The sequence below is a fragment of the Schistocerca americana genome, chromosome X, assembly GCF_021461395.2.
Source record: "Schistocerca americana isolate TAMUIC-IGC-003095 chromosome X, iqSchAmer2.1, whole genome shotgun sequence".
In the NCBI taxonomy this organism is placed as follows: Eukaryota; Metazoa; Arthropoda; class Insecta; order Orthoptera; family Acrididae; genus Schistocerca; species Schistocerca americana.
This window is the reverse complement of record NC_060130.1, coordinates 279464913-279472293: the sequence shown is the minus strand read 5'-3', so window position 1 is coordinate 279472293 and position 7381 is coordinate 279464913.

Genomic DNA, 7381 nt, shown 5'->3' with positions numbered 1-7381 from the left:
TGAGTAATTCTAAGTCCTCGGGGACTTAGCTGTGAAGTCCCATAGTGTTCAGCGCCATTTGAACTAGCAACGTTTATCCGCAAAGTCGCCAATAGATTTCCGTAGCAGTGCTGTTTGCACCTACCACCAGACCAGAGGCGATTAGGCATTCATTGTACTAATTTCTCGGTCATTCACGACCATACTCCAAGCATTGATGTTAGAGGGATGGGCTCCCCTGCAGGCGATATACTTTTTGTTAAGTTGGTTGCAGATACTGGTCAGCTCTCTCTCCTTGGGTGCGTATTTTGTAGCGTTGTGATAATTCTTATACAAATAGTGTCTTTGGTTGGAAACATCACAATTTTGCTGTGGCATCATTATTTCTATCAATATGAGAATGAGCTCGTTTTAACACATCAGTACTGTAGGGACGACTTAGCAAGAGTTTATATACCGAGCTGTGGTATTTCTCTTAGTTGTTTCCACGTAGCTAACTTCACACAATTCACCTAGATGTGTGGATAGACTAACATTTGGCAAAACGTCCAATAACTTGCAAGAATCAAATTAAGAAACAATATCATGCTCTCTAGATGCGAGTTTTGTTGTCCTGTGTTAATTCTTATGCTCATAGTGTCGCAAGTTGGAAGCATCAGAATTTTGCTATGATGTCACACAATCCAGTACCGTATTCGTGACTTATCAGGGATTTATGTAGCGTCGTGTGGTACATTCTGTACACACCATAGAGGGAGGAAATCATCGTTGATAATCCAGAACTAAATTTTTTCTGTTGTTTATAACAAACCTGAACCACTCCACCATGATGCTCAGACCTAGAATGAAGAGGTCTATACAGCTGAGCTCGAAAGTTATTGGTCCATGGCTTTTCCAGCCGTTTCAATGTTCTGTCATTAATGCTCGAAGATCCTTGTACGGCAGTACAATGAGGTCTGCCTGTTCTTGGTTTGGCCGTGATTGTTGTTGCTGCTTCACATTTCCACTTCACATCACTAATAGTCGACTTGAGCACTTTAGAAGCGTTGGAATGTCACTGTTACTCATGTGAAGTCCAACTGCTAGTCCACGTTTGAAGAGCCAATCTGCTGCTACTGCTTCGCTACTGACAATACAGTGCTCAACCCCACCTCTTTTTTATATCAATAGGAGGTGTCTTGGAATTCCATTCACACAGAGTGTCAAAATGTTTTTCAATATGTATTTCATTCACAGAGACAGCAAAGTTTGTGACTAAGGTTGTTTTACATTGATGTTGGGATACTCTTGCAGCGCTCGCTCATGTTATAGTAAAGTATTTTTGTGTTCTTGTGAGACATTGTAGTTTGTACGTGATATATTTTCCTAGCAAATAAATGTCGATGCTTTGAAAGTAAACGTCGATGTTTTGAAAGTGGTTTGATATGGTTCGCCAGATTTTCCTCCCATTAGTTTTCTGTAAGTTAAAATATTTATGCACACAACACCACGCTTTCTCCTCCTTGACTGGGCAGAGATAGTGGACGGCTGGTGGATGGTGGTGTACCGGCGAGAAGCGGCCGAGTGCAGTAAGATGGTGTTATCAGAGCTTGTGAGCTTCGCTCATGCACTGGTAAGAATTAGACAACCGAGTTAACTGTACAGTGACATTATAATTAGTGCCAGCCATTGTAATTATGGAGCACAGAGGTGAGGAAGCTAAAGCTACGTCTGAGTTCCTTCAATTTGCATATCTGCTTCCTGTTGTTTCAAATGTTGAAGCAAAATATGGCGACAGCAGTGGTATAACACCTACACGTGAGACTCTACTACAGATTCCTCGATTACTTTTAACTTGAGGGCGCATGTCTTTCTAGATCGTGTTTCTTGGAAATGTGGAAAAGAAATATGATGCATATGTTGACAAGACAGAACTTATAGCTTTTTTTGCCTGTTGGAACACGCGCGGAAACTGGTGGAACTTGTTGAGTAGGAATTTTACATCAGATAAGAATTTCTGGGGGAATTCCCTCTCCCACCACATGCAGAATGTCTCGAAACTAGTTGAAACTATTTGTCTGACTCAACAGCAAGATGGGGTTATAAAAGTGGAGCTTCCATTCGTGGTAAGGTATTGATGTCACATCATCATAACTGCCGATGTCATTCAACGATTTTTCTGTTAAGGGTCCGTATGCAAGCAAAAAATGTAAGTCTGGCATAAATATAGGGTACATTAAATGTAATAGCAATTGCAAATTTTGACAGCCGTCATCTATAGAATGGAATAATGACAATGAGACCCAGTGCCAGACCGGGACTCGAACTCATATTTCCCGCTTACCGCGAGCGGTCGCCTTACCATCTGGCTATCCGTGAACGACTAACGGCCAGACCCATACATCTATATGTTATCAACTATGCGTCTACACCTGTACTCGTAAATCTACACTACTGGCCATTAATATTGCTACACCAAGAAGAAATGCAGATGATAAACGGGTATTCATAGGACAATTATATTATACTAGAACTGACATGTGATCACATTTTCATGCAATTTGGGTGCATAGGTCCTGAGAAATCAGTAACCAGAACAACCACCTCTGGCCGTAATAACGGCCTTGATACGCCTGGGCATTGAGTCAAACAGAGCTTGGATGGCGTGTACAGGTACAGCTGCCCATGCAGCTTCAACACGATACCACAGTTCATCAAGAGTAGTGTCTGGCGTATCGTGACGAGCCAGTTGCTCGGCCACCATTGACCAGACGTTTACAACTGGTGAGAGATCTGGAGAATGTGCTGGCCAGAGCAGCAGTCGAATATTTTCTGTATCCAGAAAGGCCCGTACAGTACCTGCAACATGCGGTCGTGCGTTATCCTGCTGAAATGTAGGGTTTCACAGGGATCGAATGAAGGGTAGAGCCACGGGTCGTAACACGTCTGAAATGTAGCGTCCACTGTTCAAAATTCTGTCAATGCGAATAAGAGGTGACCGAGACGTGTAACCAATGGCACCCCATACCATCACTCCGGGTGATACGCCAGTATGGCGATGACGAATACACGCTTCCAATGTGCGTTCACCGCGATGTCGCCAAACACGGATGCGGCCATCATGATGGTGTAAACAGAACTTGGATTCATCCGAAAAAATGACGTTTTGCCATTCGAGCACCCAGGTTCGTCGTTGAGTACGCCATCGCAGGCGCTCCTGTCTGTGATGTTCAAATGTTCAAATGTATGTGAAGTCTTATGGGACTTAACTGCTAAGGTCCTCAGCCCCTAAGCTTACACACTAGTTAACCTAAATTATCCTAAGGACAAACACACACACCCATGCCCGAGAGAGGACTCGAACCTCCGCCGGGCCAGCCGCACAGTCTGTCTGTGATGCAGCGTCAAGGGTAACTGCAGCCATGGTCTCCGAGCTGATAGTCCATGCTGCTGCAAACGTCGTCGAATTGTTCGTACAGATGGTTGTTGTATTGCAAACTTTCCCATCTGTTGACTCAGGGATCGAGACGTGGCAGCACGACCCGTTACAGCCATGCTGATAAGATGCCTGTCATCTCGACTGCTAGTGATACGAGGTCATTGGGATCCAGTGCGGCGTTCCGTATTACCCTCCTGAACCCACTGATTCCATATTCTGCTAACAGTCATTGGATCTCGACCAAGCCGGCCAGTGTGGCAGAGCGGTTCTAGGCGCTTCAGTCTGGAACCGCGCGACCGCTACGGTCGCAGGTTCGAATCCTGCCTCGGGCATGGATGTGTGATGTCCTTAGGTTAGTTAGGTTTAAGTAGTTCTAAGTTCTAGGGGACTGATGACCTCAGATGTTAAGTCTCATAGTGCTCAGAGCCATTTGAACCATTTTTGATCTCGACCAACGCGAGCAGCAATGTCGCGATACGATAAACCGCAATCGCGATAGGCTACAATCCGACCTTTATCAAAGTCGGAAACGTGATGGTACGCATTTCTCCTCCTTACGCGGGACATCACAACAACGTTTCACCAGGCAACGCCGGTGAACTGCTGTGTGTGTATGAGAAATCGGTTGGAAACTTTCCTCATGTCAGCAAGTTGTAGGTGTCGCCACCGGCGCCAACCTTGTGTGAATGCTCTGAAAAGCTAATCATTTGCATATCACAGCTTCTTCTTCCTGTCGGTTAAATTTCGTGTCTGTAGCACGTTATCTTCGTGGTGTAGCAATTTTAATGGCCAGTAGTGTATTATGTACTGTATATTCCCGCACAGGTGAGACACTTTACTTGAAAGCCTCTTGCCCGGTGTCGGTGGATAAATACGATATTACAGTGCAAGGAACTTTGCTTCGTAATACAAAATAACACAGGCATTACAATAGCGTATTTATTCGATGACACCACGAAAACAACTTCCAAGTAAAATGCCTCACCTGTATGGGAATCGAATATACATATACTATGCTGTCATAGTAGGAGGAGAGGTGATACTCCTACGTGGCGCGTCCCAGGTGGCGGATAGGGAAGTCCTCACCGGTTTACTGGCGGACTTGAGTGAAATAAAATAGCTCTCGCGGACCAAACACACCCTCTGCGGTTAACAACCGGAGTTGTAAATCGGAGCTTGCTCCAAGTAAGGTTGACAAACTTCGACAGTCAAATATCGAAAGGTCTTTTAGGAAAAAAATTCCACCGTCCTGCTCAAAAAGGCAGGAAAAGGCTACATCGGATTCTGTGGGTAGTCAACTAGAAGACAGCAACGAATCGGAGCGTTTGCAACCTTCCAAATGCACACTAAAACACAAAAAGAAGATTAAACATGAGCAAATAAATTATATAGCAACACACAACATAAACTCACTACTTCAGACCGGAAAACTCAAGGAGCTCACAGATGAACTAAATAAACAAAAAATTTTAATAACAGGGATCCAAGAAATGAGAAACACCACAGAGGACCCATTCGAATCACAAGGATATAGAATTTATAATGGGAAACCAGGACCGAGGGCAATGAAACAATGTCCCCAGTTTGGAACAGGGTTTTTAGTAAACATAAAAATAATAGATTCAGTAACGGATTTCCAAGCAGTATCACCAAGAATTGCGACTCTAAGCTTTAAAACAATGAATAAAACCTATACAATAATAAATGCTCATGCCCCAACAAATGAAAAAAATTGTCTAACAAAAACAAAGGAAGAGGTAGATAAATTTTGGGACCTTCTAGAACAAACTGTGAACAGAGTAAATAAAAAGAATGTAAAAATCTTATTGGGAGATTTCAATGCTCAGTTGGGAAAAAATAGAAAATATAAAGATATAATTGGGAAATGGAGTCCACATAAATTTACAAACAAAAACGGTCAAAGTCTTGTAGAACTCTGCAGAGAACACAACCTTATATCTAAATCAACATACTTTAAGAGGAAGCCAAGTAAACTTAAAACATGGAAACATCCAGACTGGAGGGAGGGCGAGTGGCAGCTAGACCATGTCTGTATGGACAAAAATTTTCATAAGGAGATCCACAATGTTAAAGTACTGAGAGAAGTAGACACAGGCTCAGACCATTATATGGTTAAAATTAAAATCAAATTCGCACCGTTAAAGAAGAGGACCGGAAAAACTAATAAAATAAAAAGGAGGTTTGACCCACATCAGCTAATTAAAAATAATAAGTACCAACAAATAACACAAACCATCAAATTAACAGATGATCTAGAACAACTAGTGCCTAATCTTAAAAAAGAAGCAGAGAATCTAGCTCCCTTGAATCCACGAAGGAAACATGCATGGTGGACATCAGAATGTGACAAATTCCATGAAGATAGACACCAAGCATGGTTAAAGTTTCAAACACATAAGACTGAAGAAAATGCCATCAACCTAAAAAATGAAAGAAAAAAATTCACTCAAAATATTAGAAGAATCAAGAGAGGATTTCATAAAGATATTATAAAGTCTATAGAAGGTAATTATCATAAAACCAACTCCAGGAACTACTACAAAATCTTTGGGAAACAAGTACAACAATATGAGGCCCCTACACTAATACTGAACGATGAAGATGGAAGAATGACACACAGTAACAAGGAAAATGCAGAAATCATGGCAAAAGCATTTTACAAACTTCTGAATTACGAGGAACCCAAAGAACCCTTACAAATCAACATAAATACCCCAATAAAAACCAAACCTAACAAACTAGACCCTCCAACTTTCCAAGAAGTAGAAGAAATTCTTAAAGAACAAAAAAATTTTAAGGCATGTGGAGAAGATCAGGTTTTTGTTGAAATGTGGAAATATGCAAGTGACACAGTCAAGACCTCCTTACACATGGCTCTAACAAAAATTTGGGTAACAGAACAATTTCCCGAACATTGGACCACAGCTATCATCCACCCACTACACAAAAAGGGAGATAAGAGCAACCCAGACAACTACAGAGGCATCTCTCTCCTAGATTGCACATATAAAATTCTATCCAAGATCCTATATGAAAGAATCAAGGAGCAATTAGAACAGGAGTTAGGGGAATATCAGGGAGGTTTCAGACCATGGAGAAGCTGTGCAGAGCAGATAATTAGTTTAAAATTGATTATGGCATACTACAAGAAACGGAACAAACCTCTGGCAATAAGATTTGTAGATTTTAAGAAGGCATATGACTGTCTCCACAGACTTTCAGTATTAAAAATTTTAAGAAATCTAGGACTCCATCCAAAACTAATTAAAATAATACAACTCAATCTAACCAACACCAAATCAAAAGTGAAGTTTAGAGGAGAAATTTCGGAACCATTCCTCATAAAAACAGGCTTCAGAAAAGGTGACTGCCTATCACAATTACTTTTCAACTGTGCACTGGAATACATAATGAGAGAATGGTACAAGGACAATCCAAAGAGGATAAGAATTGGAAGTGCAAAAGATGATATTAGCTTAAACTGCTTGGGATTCGCTGATGATCTTGCTCTCCTAGCCAACACCGTTCAAGAAGCCAGGCAACAAGTGAAATCACTACAAGAAATAGCAGAGAAAGTAGGCCTTAGAATATCATTTGAAAAAACGGAGATTATGCTAACTGATCCACCACTTGCAAACAAAATTACAATAGGAGAACAGGAAATCCAAACTGTTGATAAATTTAAATATTTAGGCGAAATAATAACATTCAATCTAAATGAGAAGCCATCATGGCAAAATAGAATAGAAAAACTGAACTATGCAAATTACATTACCAAAACTACATACAACAAAAAAAACTATCTATAGATGCAAAATTAAAACACTATAAAACAGTTACACAACCAGAAATAACATATGCAGCTGAAACTATCTTCAAAACAACTAATACAGCAGAAATTGACAGAATACTAAAAATAGAAAGAAGAATAATTAGGACATGTATAAATAAACAGTATAAAAT